The 17,392-nt window shown below is 46.4% G+C and overlaps 1 protein-coding gene across 2 annotated transcripts in view; it reads right to left on the bottom strand.

Moving 5' to 3' along the window:
* The window catches only part of KCNJ6 (potassium inwardly rectifying channel subfamily J member 6), a 187,946-nt gene extending 171,731 nt beyond the window's left edge, over window positions 1–16,215 (bottom strand). For both annotated transcript variants that reach the window (XM_016123341.2, XM_016123340.2), the window contains exon 1: window positions 15,976–16,215. The gene's annotated coding sequence lies outside the window, so the exon portion shown is untranslated. The remainder of the gene's footprint in view (window positions 1–15,975) is intronic.
* Window positions 16,216–17,392: the final 1,177 nt, after the last annotated feature.

Genomic DNA, 17,392 nt, shown 5'->3' with positions numbered 1-17,392 from the left:
AGCTTTGTTTGTCTGAGTGTCTTCGGTGCCGACTCCAGCCCGGCATCTGTGGAATCGTTGTTTTTCATTTGACTGGTCATCGGATTGGCTCCGGAGTCTTTACCGGTCATGGAAAATTCCACTCCAGATGGGCCATTGCAAAGCATTGTTCCCAGGGGATATCGCTTCTTTTAAATTAAAAAAAAAAATAGTCAATAACGTGCTACTGTTTGTTTTTTTTTTTCCTCCTAGAAAGGCTCCAGTTGGTGGACAGAGTTATAGATTGCAATCCACAAACGTCATGCATTGCTGAGGGATGAGGGCTATTTCCTTCTGAGACTCAGTCTTCCCATCTGTCAAATGTGGGCAATGCCAAAGCACTAGACATCGGAGGTACTGGAGGAACTGACTTGTTATAATATCTACGCGACTGCACTTTTTAAAGAGGAAAGGCATAAAAAGTCAAGGAATGAGCTTTCTTTCCCTATCATTTTATGCAAAATCGCAGATGTTCGTGATTATTCCATCTTTTCATTATTTCTTTATTGACGTTTGAATGCAGACAAAACTTAAACATCCTGTTTTGACAAGAAAGTATTTTTCTTAAAAGAAGATATCTTAAAAGAAGATAGGTAAAAATCTCACATAGTAAAAAAAAAAAAAAATGATTTTTTTTCTCCCTCTTGCATTAAGAAGTGAAAACCTTCAACCTTCACATGCATGTACTTTCCTTGTGTTTTAAGGGGGAATCAGCTAACAAAGGGCGAAATGACCCCATCTACACTGAGATGCACCTGGAGATGAGTGGGATGGTCGTGGGAGAGGAAGGGGTTTTTATCTTTTGTGTATAATCTCAGCGGAAATCATGGCATCTTTTTAATGATATTCTTGCACATGTGGAACTAATAATAGTCGGTGAACTCAGAGGGAAAAACCGCTTTGGCCTTGAATTATGGCCAAGTAGACCGAAAAAGCTATTGTTAGGGAAACTGCCCTTAGCTGGATTGTTCCCGCTCGCTCTCCCTTCCTCCTCTCTTTCTCCTGACTGATTACAAGTCCTGGTCATCTTGCACGACCTACTGATGTGAACTTGGCCTTTGGTTTGCCATCTATGAAATGGGACAGCAGTGTGAGCCTTCCTCACTGGGTTCTTGTGAGAATTACTTGGCTTACTTAATGCCTTGGGCTTTATTTCTGAAAACTGGTATCATATGAGTTCCGCCATAGGAAAGATTTTGCCCAATGCCTGATATAAACGCCTTCTTTGTAAGTGGCCTGGTGTGTGTGGCTTAAGTGCACACAGGTTCTCCTAGCTGAGAAGGACTTGGTTCAGTCTCTTTAAACAGCTTTGCATCCAATTAGGTTGCAAATGTAGTCAGTGGATGGGTGGACTAGAGATGGCCCTTTTATTGGGCTCTGGTGGAAAGTAAATAGTGGTAGCCTTTCTGGAGGGCACTTTGGTGAGAGATTTTATAAAGTGCCTACCCTTTTACCCAGCAATTACATTTATAATCCTGTATGCCGAAGAGACATTCTGATGTGGCATATACAGAGATACAGAGAGATAACGGTGTGTGTGGGAGGCTTATAATAGCAGCGCTGAAAACAACAAAAAAGAAAAACGACCAAATATCCAAAGTAAAGGATGTCACGCATACACGGTAAACATGATTTAGAGTTGCTTACGATGCCGCCATCACAAGAATATTCTGTATTTGCTCAACAACAATGAGCACCTACTATGCGCCGGGCAATGTTTGCGATGCCAGGGGTACCCGAATGCTGATGGTTAATTTTGCCAGGCTGACATCCCGTGGGGTGCTCAGATTAAATATTTCTAGATGTGTCTATGGGGTGTTTATGGATGAAATTAGCATTTGAATTGGCGAATTCAGTAGAGAAGGTGACCCTCCCCAACGTGGAGGCATCATCCAAATCCACCCGGAGCCTGAAGCGAAAGGCAGGAAGGAGGTATTCGCCCTTTTGTTCCTGCCTCACTGCTTGGGCTGGGGCATCTCATCTCATCTTCTGTCCTCAGAGTAGGTTTTAACACCATCGGATGCCCTGGTTCTCAGGCTTACAGACCTGGACTGAATTATACCACCGGCTATCCTGGGTCCCTGGCTTGCAGATGGCAGATCATGGAACTTCTCAGCCTCCATCATTGCAGAAGCCAATACCTTATAGTAAGTGTCTCTCTCTGTCTCTCTGTCTCTGTCTCTCTCTGTCTGTCCGTCCGTCTGTCTGTCTGTCTCTCTCTCTCTCTCTCTCTCTCACACACACACACACACACACACACACACACACACACATTCTCTCTCTCTCTATTTCTAGCTCTAGCTCTCTCTCTGTTTATATATATTTAGATACAGATAGCTATCTCTTTTTGGTTCTGTTTCTCTACAGAACCCTGACAAATACAACCAGTGAACAAAACAGGCAAAAACTGTACCACTGGGAAGCTTACGTCCTATTGCGGGAGACAGAAAATAACCGAAATCAGCCTCCTAATTTATGCAGCAGGTTAAAAGGCAACAAACACTGTGAAGGAAATCAACTCAGGGAAGGAGGGTACGGCAGAGAGGGGTGGAGGGGTCTGTTTCATCGTGGATGTGCAGAGAGTGGTAATGGAAGCCCACTCTGAGCAGACGGCAGCTGGGTGAGGATTTGATGGAAGAAAGGGAAAGACAAAGGGAGATGGTCCCGGCAGAGAACACAGGCAACTGTGTTCTGGATGAGTCCTGAAATATGAGTTCTGGAAGAGTCCTGGATGCAGCGAGGACCTAGTATGTTAGAGGGACAGCCAGGGGCTATCGGCGAGGACCACGAACGAAAGAGACAAGGCCAGAGAAATCTAGAACCACACGTAGTCTCCGACTTGGATAGAAGCTGGTGATGCACTATCAGGTGTAAAACCCAGGCAGCAGAATAGTGTATATGAGGCAATCTGGTTTCAGTTAAAAAGCATAAATCCACCCAAACGTTTACTGTATATGCTGTTTCTGCCCCTCTTTCTCTCCCTCCTTCCCCCCCCCCCACCTTTTTTAAAAGCTTATTTGAATTTTCATACTTTTCTACTTGTATAACAAATAAGTGAGAAGTGCCCAGGTAAAATAGATCGACTATATTTTATTGTCTGTAGTCAAGCCGTATGTCTACAGGCTTCATTAATGTCAAAATTTCTTAACTTTTCTGAATTCGTTATACGCAACCCTTGCTTCGTTGAAATGTTAAAGCAGTTAAAACCGGCAAGTTACTTTAAAGGTAAGCGTTGTCTCAGACAAAGAGAAAACAGATTTCCAGGACTCAGGAGACACCCACAATGTGCTCTCTTGACATGCCCTTGGTGGACGCGTCACTAGGTTCGATCTGAAAGTGCCACTTTTATGGAGCCCACAGACACACCCCGCGGTTACATGGGCACACACGAGTGAGGAACGGCTCATCCCAGACACACACACACGAGCCCATCACACATTTGGAAACTCTGTCCTCACAGGATCGGTATTCACTTTGCTATTAACACTCCACTGATCGAAGCCGTTTCAGGAATGGGGGTGGTCTGTTTTAATTGTATGATTGTGATGATCTCTTCAACTCAGGAGTCAACAAAATGACAATCCAGAATTTCAAAGTCAGTTGCTAAAGGCCTTTCTAAACCATGAGCTCACTGCCCCGTGTTGGTCTGAGTGTGCCGAGCCGGGCATAGTTCGGTCTATGCTGACGCGGGTGTCCTTGGTGTAACCCGGTCATTATTCTACTCTTAAACTTATTTCTTTTTTTTAAAGCTTTACAAATCAAGCTGCGGGTAGGTAGCACCTGCCTCCTGAAGTAACATGTATGCTTGGTACTTTAAAAAAGTGTAAAATCATTCAATTGCTTCTTAGGATTTTCCATATCCTCTTAGAAACTAAGGATAGAGAAAATATCTTCCTACTTTATTGAGTTTATTTTCCAGATTATCCTTATTTTATAGCTGGACTACTTGATAGAGAGAGGAGTTCGCGAACTCATCCGATACAGCTCAGTGTCTGTCGAAGCTCATTCTACAGAATGGCTCGAATCGAAGTTAACTCCGACCTCTCAGGCTTCACGAAAGGAACCGTGGTTGCCACCAGTGGCACGAGGCTTAGGTTTTGAAGACCTTTAAAGCAACCGGAGGGAAATCCCAACACGGGCATGCCAGAAACCAACGACCTGGAAATGACGGGGCTCCGATTTCCACACGGCCCGAGGGAGTCACCGTTACCACCATGTCTCATCCGAAACACACGCTTCTGTTTTTTCTCCTCCTCATTCAAACACCGCGCTTGAGTGGCATCTAAAACGGATGCTCATTAGTATACGTTCGTAAGAGAATAAGAAAGCTCTTTCTTGCTCCTCCCTTCTGATCTCCATGTGCTGAATTTGTGTGTTTTATTTCTTGTTCGGCGGGTCCTTGCTGGACTTTTAGAGATGGCTCTAATTCGACTGCGTGGAATAATAGAGACTGCGCTTATTTTCCAAAGAAGGCTATTTTTAAATAATTTTCATAGTTTCCAATAGTTTTATGGAAGTCAGAACACATTAGGCATTACAGGAATATTAGTCACACAACACGTATTGAATGGCTCTTCTGTGAAACTCGGGGAGAAGCGCAGAGGGGGTGCAGTGCTGTCTAAGCCTGGCGGGTGAGGCCGAGGGGTCCGAGCCTGGCAGAGAGACACAGTGCGCAGGCGTGCACCGGCCATGCGTGGCTGCTCAGCGAGGCCCACGGAACAGCGGCCACGGAGCGAGAAAGCTCAACTGTGAGAACGCGACCTTGAATTTTTGTGAAATTTTCTCTAATTGACATCTCAAATGTAATGACTTGGGCATTTAACTCAAGGGGTCACCTAGTTTATTCTTTTGATCTTTCTGAGATGACGGCGAAGAAATGACCCTCCCTTCCTTTTTAAAGAGAGTCCGGGGTGTCAGAAGCTCTGATTTCAGCGAGGCGCCCTGGCATGCACCGTAGGCCCGCCCACTTTCTCTCTCTGCCTCTAAGAAACGTCTGTTTTTTCCCCTGCCCACTGACTGAGATGCTTCTCTCGTGCTAAGGGCTCCAAGGCTACACTCAACATTTTTCATTTCTTCGTCAACTCGATCGGATTTCTCTTTGTTATTGGTCATTTATGAAATGCTGGGGAGGCCGGGAGAGCACAGAGCGATTTGATCTGTTTCGCGTTTAGAATCTGAGGAACAAATGACTCGACCTGGTTCCCGGGGTCTGAACCAGGCACTGGAAGGAGCCGTGCTGGGTGGGGAGGGCTTGTCACTCAGGCGAGTGCTCTGTTTACAGCCCTCTATGGGTCCAGTGTTGGGTTCCAGCTCATCTGCACACTGAACGAGGAAAGACGTAACTTGGGTCCAGAGTCCTTAGGTGAAGAAAGGAAAGACCTAGAACAACTTCTGCATATTGCAAGAGCTTGAGTGGTTAAATGAGGATTATGATTTCTCATGAGGACACCCAGGGTCTGTCCTCAATGCTAACAGCCTCCTGACACTGCCCCCCCTGGCCAAAATAACCTACTTTGGATTGGTCGGAGATAACAAGAACGGGTCTAGTATACTTTAACAATTGCTTATTTTAAGAAAATCTTAATAACTCGGCGACAAAAATGTGAAAACGATTGGTGGATTTTAATTAAATTATTGTATTCCAGACTAGTTTTGTGTGTCACTACAACCACGATGTCATCTTTTCTATCGATTGTTCCAAAATCCAGGTTTTATACACTTTACTATGCGGTATTGTGGATGACTTTGGTACTGTTATTGTGATTATTTACAACCAAGGATGCTTTAGGTGATAGATATACTTTCTGGCCTGTAACTCCACATAATAGCCATTATTACCCAGTGCCCAGCACAACTTCTCTGTTCTTTCCGTGATAGCTGAGTCTCACGAAAGAGTCGGCATTGCTAATTTAAAATAAACTCCACTTACGCACACAACAGGAACAGAGAATCAAGACTCTCATCTCAATGGTGCATGCCCAGTAAACTATCTCCTTGAAAAATAAATTTCGGTGAGAGCAAAGTATATTAGCTCCTTGTTGTTATGATTTTGAGGTCTTGCAAAAATGAGCACTCACCTGGCCATGTGGGAAATGACCTGTGCCTCACATTGTGCTGAATGGTTCTTTTGGACTAAGGCAGGTCCATGTAATGTTGTATTTTCCCTTTGCTGGCAGCTCGGTGGGAACTCTGAGTTCGTGATGGGTCCTGGGAGGATTCACCTAAGACTCCGTGTTTCCTGCGGCCTCCATCCATGCTGTTTGGAGCAGGCGAACCCCCAGGGACCTCCGTAAACCTTAAGTGAGTATTCCTCCCCGGGCAGAACAAGGGCTGCCACTGAACCTACGTGAATGGGAATCGCTGTGCGATGAAGATCAGGTAACACTGTTCTTGCAAATGAGAAAGCAGTCCTCTCTCCTCTCCTCTGCATGCCACAGAACAAAATGGTCCCATCATCTTCGAAGTTAACAAATATCCCATGCGTAGCCCTGGGCATACTTGTCCCCACAGTGCCTGGGAGGGACAAATGCTTAGCCCATTGTTTACAATGCAGAGGTGACAACAAGCCCCTCCCCTCACCTCAGCTCCAACTTGCTGCTGCAGGGCTGACTCAGCCTTCTTCCCACAGTGTTACTTATTCACCGGAACCACCTTAGTGCTCCACACCTGGACTGTGGCCCTGCGCGACCCTTCTTGCTCATGGGGTGCTATGTTAGAGCTTTCTTAGGGCTGAATCTGTCATCACCCTGGCCTCTCAGCTCACGAGTGATCTTCTGAGTTCAACGCCACCGGGGGCACCAAAGGGTGACCCTTTTTATGTAGCATGCTTACTACTCCGAGCATCCTTCGGCGTTCTTCCCTTCCACTCAGCATCCAGTTGTCTCCTGACCCCACTGTTTCAAGTCTGCCTTGCCCACGGCTGCCACATTAAAAGCTCTGTATATGTCCCCTCTTGCCCCTAATCAAGCAAGTACTTCTCAAAGATCTACGACCTCGAGCTTCCTCCATGCCCTGGCCTGATCGACCTTCATCGACATACTCCCTGGATGCAGGCACATTCCTCATTTGGAAAGCCCTCCCTTCCCCCTTTCCCCCCCAAAACCCTACTCTTCCTCCAAGACTCCTTAACCTTCCACCGTTTCCTCAGATGCTTCCTACTGGCACCAGCCCTTATCGACACGCCTCTCCCTCACTTACAGTCTAGTACGCTCCCGCTTAACGCTGTGCTTCTTTGTGTTGTACATTGTTATTTCATCGATGCTCTTATTTCCTTAAAGTCTAATTCCCAGAGGACTGGAATCGGGACACTTTCTCTGTTTCCGCTTCTGCCTCGCACAGTGGATCCGCTTAAAGATTGGTTGACCGATTAGTCCGAGGAGCCTTGATAACGCAGGGTGTAGCTGCTAAAGGGCAAGTTTTGGAACTACACAGACGGTCAAGAGATGTATCAAAAGTCAACATTATATAGCTGTCACTATTCTTCACTTGACTGCACGAAGATGTGCCATGACAAGCCCTCTATTCGATTTTGTAACGTGGCTTTTCTCCAGGGTACACCATTCTTATTTCACTGATAGTGTCTTTTATTTAAAGGATAATAAATGAGACTATTAAATTAAAATAAGAACCTAAAAATTCTGGATGAATGAACAGGAATTCTAAAAGACTAAGCAGTTGATTTATACAATGAGGGCAACAGTGAAGCCCTGGCTTTGTGTTCATAATCTTTGCTGCTTAGTGTGATTGTGCATATTTTATCTGTTGGGGAAAAAAAAAAAGCCTTTTTGTTTCTGTCCTTTGCCCTAGGCACTGAGTCCAGGCTAGATCTGCCTCTGCAGTGGAAGCTGAGGATAGACATTCCGTCTCCGGCTTGGCTTTGCATGGCTCTCAAGAGTGCACACACTTGGAAGTCTAACTATGAGAAGAAACGTGCAAGACTGGCAGCTGCTTCAGAGTTTCCCCTCAAAGCAGGTTTGAGGAGAAAACTCAAGCTAGTGGTTCTTGAACTTCAGTGTGCATTGAAACCCTTGGAGGTGGATGGTTGGCCCATCCCCAGAGTTTCCGATTCTCAGGGTCTGAGAATTTGCATCTGTAACCAATTTCCCTGGCGATACTGTTGCTGCTGGTTTGGTGACCTAAGCTGACTCCTCTCAGCTCTGTTTTCTTCTGCATAACAGAGACCCACCTATGGCCAGGAAGAAGACATGACAGGTGCTGCCTTAGGGCTTAACACTCCTTAGCTGCTGATAAGAAAGGAGGCCACTTAGTTCAGCCTCCTTGTCAGTGAAGAAACCCCTTTCGAGACAGCACATCTGCAATGAGTTCTTTATTTCCCTTCCTCCTGCGCCTTCTCTCTCCCTATGCTCCACTGCGGTGGCCCTGGTCACCCCAGGAGGGTTGATGAAAGTTCAAGAGCGCGAACATTTATTTCAAGTAGTCGCTGGTTGAGACTCTCTTCATTAAACAGAAGTTCCGCTATAGAACATTATTCACTTTAGAATGGCAAGGCATTTAAAGTGTTCAAGCGTCTCTAACCCAGGATAACTGCCCCATGGAAAGATCAACCCACAGCAGTGGTGGGTGTTCGTTACCTCGTGTTAGTGACCTCGGGCCCTGCATCAGCGGACCATGACTTTGGCTCCCCGTTTGAGGAGCGGGAATGACAAAAGAGGGGTAAAAACATCGTGGACCAACCCCATATTTCTTCTGGCTCTTTCTCTCGTAGCTTTCCCACATATTTCCCCCTGACATTCCTGTTTTCTGGAGCGTAAGTTTGTCATTAAAACTGGTCTCTCTCCTCTCGTGAAAAGATACAGATTTTCATTTCCAAGGGTACCTATTCTTGAGGCAGGCAGGAGTTCTCGAAGATGACTTGGTCTGTTTGCAGAACACGGACTATTGTTAGATTAATTCGCCCTTAACTTAGAGCATGTGTCTAACCCTTAGATGTTTGTGTGATCCAAAACAGAACACAAATTGCTAGCCAACGGCAAGTCCTAAATGTTGGGAGACAGCACCTAACTCCTCAGCATGCTCAGACACAGTGTGGGTGTAATTGTCAAGATTAGACATTTGCTCTTGAGGATGGATTGTGAAGTCAGGTCTTCTTTGTGTCTAATGGTTCAGCGGCCGGAAGTCTAACAATATGGATTCGTATCGCTTTTGTAAGAGTCAAATACACCCACTCTGAAAGTCAAAAGATCCCAACTAATGTATTTAAAAAAAAAATACACCACTGAAGAATGATCCAAGGGCTCAACAATATACTGATTCAACCGAGGATCTTGTCACCGCTGGGACAAATCAACCACTCCGCCCTACTTTATTTACAAACTGCATTTTCTTTGGTGCCAGACACTTGTACTAAGGAAGTCAAATGGGAATGTCTAGCTTTGGGGATACATGCCAAAGCCTCGAATGTCTTCATCCTGCTGGTTCCCGTCGTCCGGGGCGCAGAGCTAAACTCCATTTTCCAGTGCCCCGTGTGGTTAGGTATGACCATAGAATATGGGCAGAGGAGATATAATTACTTTTGGGCCTGGCTCGTCAAAAAACCTGCATAATCATTTACTCCTTATTTTTCCATATCTGTCCATTCGATATCAATGCTCAGGAGATCATGGAAACCAAGTGTTAAAGATGATAAAATGTCCATTAGCCTGGGTCCCTGTATGGAATCAGCCAATTAGATTTACAGGAATGAGAAATAATCTTCTATTTTGCTAAGCTGCTGAGATGTAGGGATTTTCAGTTGTAGCAATAGTCTAATACAGTCTGCATATCCCCGTTGAGGTTGAAACTTAATGATGCATTATAACGAATGAATAATAGCATCTACCATTTATAAAGTGGCTTCTTCGCACTGGCCATTGTGCTAAGAGCCTTACATTATCATGTTAAACTCTATAACATCTCTGGGGTAGTTGTCATTACTATTATTTTTTTTTATTTTATAAATAAGCAAACCAAGAATTTAAGGTTGTTCAAGGTCACACGATTAGGGTAGTGGATTATATAACTGTCTCCAATTATTCACTGCCCTCTCTGGAAGAAGATTATATGTCTCTACCTGTTGCTGTGTGACTTGCAGTGCCTCACTGTGGGAGGAATATACATCACCATTTCATTGACCATTGGCACTACTATGACACGTGACTTATTTTTGGTCAATGGAATATGAAACGATAACCTGTGCCACATCTCAGCAGGACCGTTAAGAGCCATTGCTTAATTTGGCATTCTTCTTTCTCTCTGACACTGGAATGAAGTGTCTCAGATTAGACTGGTCCTTCAGCCTGGATCCTGAAATGCAAAGGCTTGTAGCGTGAGAGAGAAATCACCCTTTGTTTTGTAAGGCCTGGAGATGTCGGGATGGCCGTGAACTGCACCAAACCCTGTATAAGCTGACGGGTATATCAAGAGCTTGATGCAAACGCAGTTCCTTAGACCCTAGAGCTTCTCTTAACCACCGAACAGCACTTCCCAACACATGGTTCCCCCGCACAAATTTCTGTTAAGTGATATGAGGAAAATATAAGCATCATTTAAGAATACCAGTTCTCGTTCTGAGCAGGAAAAAAGTGGACACCTCTAACTTAAAGAGGAAACTGTTACAGCACCAGGATTCAAACCTAATCTATAGATTTGTCTCTCATATTGCATATAATATGTTCAGATTTAGTCCTACAAGACAACTGTTGGCAAGGACGTGGATCTTTTTTATCCATAGATTCGCTTACTGGTTCGTTTTGTAAGGTTTTCATACCAGGAACCACATCTTTAGGACTGGTGGTGAATATTAACCAAAATCTTATCACAAAAAAAAAAAAAAACATCCATACTGTATGGTCCCTGGCCTTAAGCACGGCCATAGAGAGGAAATGCGAAATGTGAGACTTAAGGGGTCATTGGGATTCATCTGATCTGGATTCATCTTTAAGAACGTAAATTAAATAACCATTTGGTTGAAATTTGGGATCAACTTCGGACATGGTAAGTAGGGGAGTCGAGTGATAGTTTTAATGCATCAAGACAAAATAGAGATTTGAATGGCCATGTCAACACTGTGCACTGAGCAAAACCATCCTTTGAGATTCTGTTTAAATAACTATTCAATTCAATAACAAATAAATGAACTAATATCTAGAATTGATAACAAGTGGAGTTAGATCAAGGTTACTGTTTAAGGAATACTGAATATTCTTTTTAAGATGACGTCCTTTATTTGAGGGAAATCACTTCATTATTAATTAGTGCTAATAAAATTATATTGTGTGTGTGTGCATATAGTAGTATTTTATCAAAGAAGAGTCAGAACACCATTTGAACACTGACTGCAATTATGATGATTATTTCTTTCTACAGGATCCTAATTATTTCTAGAACGAATTATTTAAAATGTATTTTGATCCCAAATGACTTCATTTTATTTTTCTATCTTCCTAAACACTTTAACTACAAATAAAAAAGAAAACCTTAATTCAACAAAAGTGTCTTGGTGATTTTCAACTTAACTACCAATTCCCCTTTTATTGATATTATCGAATTTAATAATTTTGTAAAAATCCAGATGAATCAATTCTCTTTTGGTACTTAAATAACAATTATTAAAAATAAAGGAAAGAAACAATTTCAATAAGCTATAAATTCAAATTTGTTGAATTCAAACATTTCAATTCCACCACGCTTAAAGTTCTGATATTATGAATTAAAAAGCTCCCTGCTTGGAAAAGCATCATCACTTTAAATATGGTAAAAATAAATAACCGCCCGTTTTCCTAGCTTCCTTCCTTCCCCTTATTCTAATTCTAGCTAGTCCATTTCCTTCATTAATCTACATACTGCCTACATATCATTTGATTAAGGAAGAGTTAGTGAAAAAGCGAAGAGCTTTGTCTTGCCTACCTGGTCTTTTTTTCTTTTTCTTTTTCTCCTCAAACAGTATCCTTTATATTCAGGTAAAAAAAGAAAAATTCTAACAATAACAAAAAGAAAGATCAAAGTCAGAGTATTTATTCTATATTGATGCAAATGGTTTTTAAAAACTTTTTAAAAGCATTTTATTTTATTATTAGTTTCATTAAGAGGATTTATCTCATTTTCATGAAGATTCAGGTGGTCAACATTCAACCCTTGAGGAAATTAACACTTTCTACCTGTGAAAATCAGTGAATGGGGTTAAGCTTCCATAAGGCTATATTTACTTATTTTTAATCTTGAATGACTTTTTTCTGTTGCCTATTAAACAGCTATTCTGATGTCTTATTCTCTTTTTATCCTGTAAAGTAGAGATAGTTTGTGAGCAGATAGGAAGGAATATGAGAGCAAATTAAAGCATTTTTTTTTTTGTATACTCAAAGAAAACAGCCTACAAAAGTCCCATGGCATAAATAAAGACATGGATCATGCAAGCGACTATGTCATTTACTAACATTTAGGAAGTACCAGGGTGAGGTATTTAATTTAAAAAATCACAAATTGGCTCCAAGTACACAGGGATACATTTTTAAGTTGCTCTCCTTAACAAATCTGACTTGAACTGGGTAAACCAATTATTCTGGAGTACGCTATTGTCATAAGGACATATAACACTTTGCTCAACCATTAACTACCGAGGAGGCAAGCAAGTCAAAGTTTGGCAAATTAGCACTGAATACGTGAGCACGGAATCTTCTAGACCTAAAGGTTATTGATTGAGCCATTTCCTATACTTAGATTATTTACATTCTCATCTTTATTCCTTACGCATGAGTGAAACCGGACCTGAGAACTCACGAACACCTTACTTTGTATGCCTATTAACCCATATTCTCGCAGGACTTTGTCTTCGTAGCTAATCTCTGCTTCCCTTCGGCTGATGGTATTGGATGGAGCGAAGCCAGGCTACAGCTGCTTTAAGCCCTGACACTATGCACCGCTTCTCCCTACTTCAGCTAACAGCCCTTCTATAAACCAGACCGCAGACAAGCTTGTCAACATCCACCAGGAACCGAAATGTAGGCGATAGTGTGCTATCTCACCCTTCGCCCAGGTTTGCAATAGATTGCTGCCGCTTTCATTAGCGATCATGGCAAAAAAAAAAATAAAGACTGAGAGGCATAAACACTCCGCTTTAATCAAGTCCTGAGCTCTCTGCAGACATCATCTTTGGAAAGTAATGGCACACCCAGCAAGGAAAACCAGAAATACGGCGTGTTTTCCTTCAAAAACAACAAACCAGAACCAGCTCAAGACCACACACACACATAAGTGCCTCCTCAAAAGAGAAAGCAGCGAGGGACGTTTTAGAGGCTCTATTAGCATTTCCAACCAGTTGCCAAACCTTAAGACCCGGCTCCGCAATTCAAACTGTGCCGTGTACCACCTGGATGCCCCTTTAAAAAAGCTTTCTCCTCAAAATGTGACTGTCACCTTCCTCTACTATTTTTCCTCACCAGTATCAGTCCATACGGTTGGGGACGGGGGGACGAGCACCTACTACCAAGACGAGGACAGAAGGGCAGAGGTGGGCCTTGCCCAAGGGGAAGGTAATACGAGAGAGGGACCTACCTGTGTTCCCTGCATGGGTGTTGAGATGGAACTCGAATGAAAATAAACCGACCTCTCGCACAGTTTCTTCCTTGTTTCTATTAAGAAAAGTGGCTCCTCCTCTCAGTTTTCTATGCCTGCAACCTTGTAAATTTAGCCGTTCTGCTCACGGGCTGGCTCGCAGAGCAAGTCCCTGGATCTCATCTGACAAACACACCTTCTTCCTTTTCCTGGAACTTGCCAGCTCTGCTTAGGTGTCTGTCAGGTCCAGACTAAGAGTAAATGATTTCTACTATCTCCGGGGGGTGGGGGTGGGGGTGGGTCTCAGGACCTCTAGACAGGGGTTGGTTGGCTGGTGTCTGGCTGTCCAGGGTGCTCCTATAGAGCCTTTCTGTCATCTACCCCTGACAAAAAGTTGGAGGAGACTGAGAGGGCGAAGAATAAATGGATGATGCTTTTAAAGCCAAAGGCTGAAACTAGAACAATTTCCTGAAGGACCGATCCGTGGTGGTGTGTGTGTGTGTGTGTGTGTGTGTGTGCGCGCCCGCGCGCGCGCGTCCCTTTTCTCCCCTGAGGACCTGCTCTTTCTTCATTCTCAGTTCATCCGAGATCTGCTTTTCCAGTGCTCTTGATTTTGAATAGCTGCTCTGATGCACCGCCATGCGTGAAGTGGATGATGTGCAAGCTTCTCTTTCCCACGCAATTCCGTGGATGAGCAGACACTCAGATTCTGCCCAAGCAAGGGCACCAGCCCTTTACAGAAAGTGATTGCCTTGCAGCGACGGAAGGAGCTGATCCGTGCAGCTCGCTGGGGCAGCGGACCAGAGGTGGGAACCCGGCGCTCGTGCTCTGGCCTTGGTGCTGAATCCGGAACCCGCCTCCCGAACCATCTCCGCGGTCCCCGGGCAACTTTGGGAGGCTTTCGGGGCACCGGCCGGTTTTAGGCGCCCCCTCGCGGGTCGCCGGCAGAAGTTGGGCAGAGTCGATGCCACTGGACCCTCCACAGGGCACGCGGCTGGCTTATTTTATTCTATTTTATTTTTTGCCTGAAGCTGGGAAAGTTCTGTCCAACTTTTTTTTTTGTAACTGGATCTGCCTTCTCCCCTCCCACCTGAGTCGCCATGGAGATTAGAGCTCTCTCTTTCTCTAGGCAAAATGGGCGAAGCTCAGCTCAGCCCTGACTGTAGCAATCCCTCTTTCTCTCTCTCAGCAGCTCCTGACATCCCCTTCCTCCGTCCGTCATTAAGCCGAAGAAAGGTTGGCGGGGAACAGTGCTGGCCGCGATGCGGCACCGCGCCCCGTTCAGTAGGGGCTCCCTTGGACCTTCAGACTTTGGGTAAAAGCAGGCAGGAGACACTCTAAACGTATAATGAATCTCCAACTCCCAAACACGAGTTTCCCCCCCCCCTTCCTTTTTTTAGGAGTGGAGGCGTGATTCTTTGGAAAATTCTGGTATTTTGTTTTTCCACGAACCTCACCCCATTTCTGTGGCTGTTCCTATTAAGATATGTTTGCTCCCTAAGAGTGTCTCCATATTGAACCTGGTACAAGAGCTATACCTGTGGCTCGACCCCAGGTTTTACTGGGTTTGGGGAATACTGATGTTATTTCTCCTAAAAATAATTCAAGCCTCATGTCTTGATGCAAATGAAAATACACCCAGGAGGAAGCAAGTCAGCGGATTCATCCAACCCCCTAAATGCCATAAACATCTCATTTTATCTGAAGGCTTCTCCTCCCCCCCCCCCCCAGTCCCTCCAATTACAAAATAATTCCGTTTACTTCCAGGGAGAGCTTCCTATTCACTGTTCATAGTCATCATATCACATCTCTGGTTATATGGACAGAGGACAGTTATTGTTTTCTATTCTCGCCTTGTTTCTCTCCCACCCCTCACTTCTCTCTCTCTCTCTCTCTCTCTCTCTCTCTCTCTCTCTCTCTCTCTCTCTCTCTCTCTCTCCCTCTCTCTCTCTCTCTCTCTCTCTCTCTCTCTCTCTCTCTCTCTCTCAAAAGAACAAGGATACAGCTTTTCGCAAAGACAATGGGCTTTTCCCAACTGTAAATGACTACACCTGAAGCCGCCCCTGGCAGTTAAATCAGTGCATTTCGTCTTGGCCAACGGGTGTTGACATGATGTCTGCAGCCACCGGGCTTCTCAGAGCCCAGGGCATGGAGACCCCTCTTCTCCCCTGGCCCCCCCACCTTGCGAGTTTGCCGTTGCTAATGAAAACGGTACGAAACAGATTCCCCTTCTGTTATGTAATCGGCTTCTCCCTTTCCCCTGACTTGGGCGTCTTGTTTCTCTTCGGAGTGGAGGTGCATGCAGCGGCAGCGGCGCCTGGGGAGCGGGGTGGGGACCCGAGGGCACGGACGGTCTTGCCCAGATTGATGCCAGCTTCTCGCCTTCGAGAAACTCAGCGCACCGCTTACCTTGCTGCGGACAGGGCGGCTTCACTCCATCATGATCTCCTCTCTTGCAATGGAGCGAGATTTAATCATTCACTACACGATGGATGGCGAGGGGAAGAAATAAAAAAAATTGAAAAAAAAAGGGAAAACAAAAACAAAAACGAAAATAAAACCCCCGCTGGAATCCGATGGTCAGCTTTCACAGCGGCCCGGGGAGGCTGTCGGGAGCCTCCATGCTCCGCGCGCCGCATCCAGCTCCGGGCTCGCCCCTCCGCCCGCCCGCCAGACCTCTCCGGCCAGGTGCGGCCGTCTTCACACCGGCTGCCTCCGGCCGCGAGCGCGGAGGACGGCTGGGCGCGGGGCCCCGAGGTGGGGCGGAGGGGCGTGCGTGTGGGCAGCGGCGGGGGAGGGGGGCCGCGCGCGGGCAAGCGGGCGAAGGCGAGAGTGGCTGGGGAAAAAACCCCGGCTGGGAGAAAAGTGCTGGGCCACGCAGGGAGACGTCATGAGAGCCGCAGCTCCGGCGAACGCCACTCAGTTGCAGCCGCCTGGCGGAGCCCGGCTGCCGGCGCGCGAGCCGCCGCGGCTCCGGGATGGGCGCGCGCGCAGCGCCGCGCGCTGGGCACCGGCGGCCGCGCCGCGCGCTGCGGGGCGCGGGGGGCGGGGGGGGGGGCGCAGCTGGGGACCCGCGGCGCCGCCCGCCCCGCCTTCGCCGTCGCGCGGAGGGGACCAGGCTGGGAGGGGCGCGCGCCACCCGCCCCTCCCCAAACCCGAGTCGGCACGGAAAACCCCAAGCCCCCCCCCCGCCCCCCCCCATGAGAAGCCGCAAACGCGAGGCGCTCGGTGCCGGGGGACGCCTGCGGGTTTAGCCTTCCGGGTCCCACGTGTACCCTCCTGTCCCTGAGTAATTTATTCCTGGAGGAAAGCCTGTTTGTCTGCTGGTCGGAGGGGCTCCTTCTTTAAGGTTTTGTGACACCAGGGGAAAGAGGGTCTTGTCACACCGTCTCCCTCTGGGCTGAAATGACGGCGAGCAGCCCGGGGCGCGGGAGCTGGCGCGCGCGCCCGTGCGCCCGGGAGGGGGCGCAGCGAGCCGGCGCGGGGAGCGGGGAGGACGGCGCCCCGAACCCTCCAGCGCCCCGCCCGCTGCCCCATGCCGTGCGTCCTGTCCGCGGCAACAGAACCCGGGTTCCCGCCGCTGCTGCACCCACCGCCACCCCGATGTCACTGTTTGGTGGCAGTGGAGACAGAGGAAAGGACCATGACCTTTTTCATGCAGAATCCAGGTTGCCTTCAAAGTCGGCTTGGTCTGGCCTCGGACAATCTCCTACTGTTCCCTTTGATTTTTAACTTGCTTCGCATTGTTATTCCAGGAAGCACCGCACAGGGCTCCCCTCTGCACCCCCTCTTTTTCTTACGGCCATCACAAACGATTTCCACATTT

Source organism: Rousettus aegyptiacus, unplaced genomic scaffold (assembly GCF_014176215.1).
Source record: "Rousettus aegyptiacus isolate mRouAeg1 unplaced genomic scaffold, mRouAeg1.p scaffold_m13_p_4, whole genome shotgun sequence".
Taxonomy (NCBI): domain Eukaryota; kingdom Metazoa; phylum Chordata; class Mammalia; order Chiroptera; family Pteropodidae; genus Rousettus; species Rousettus aegyptiacus.
This window is presented reverse-complemented; position numbering and strand designations above follow the sequence as displayed.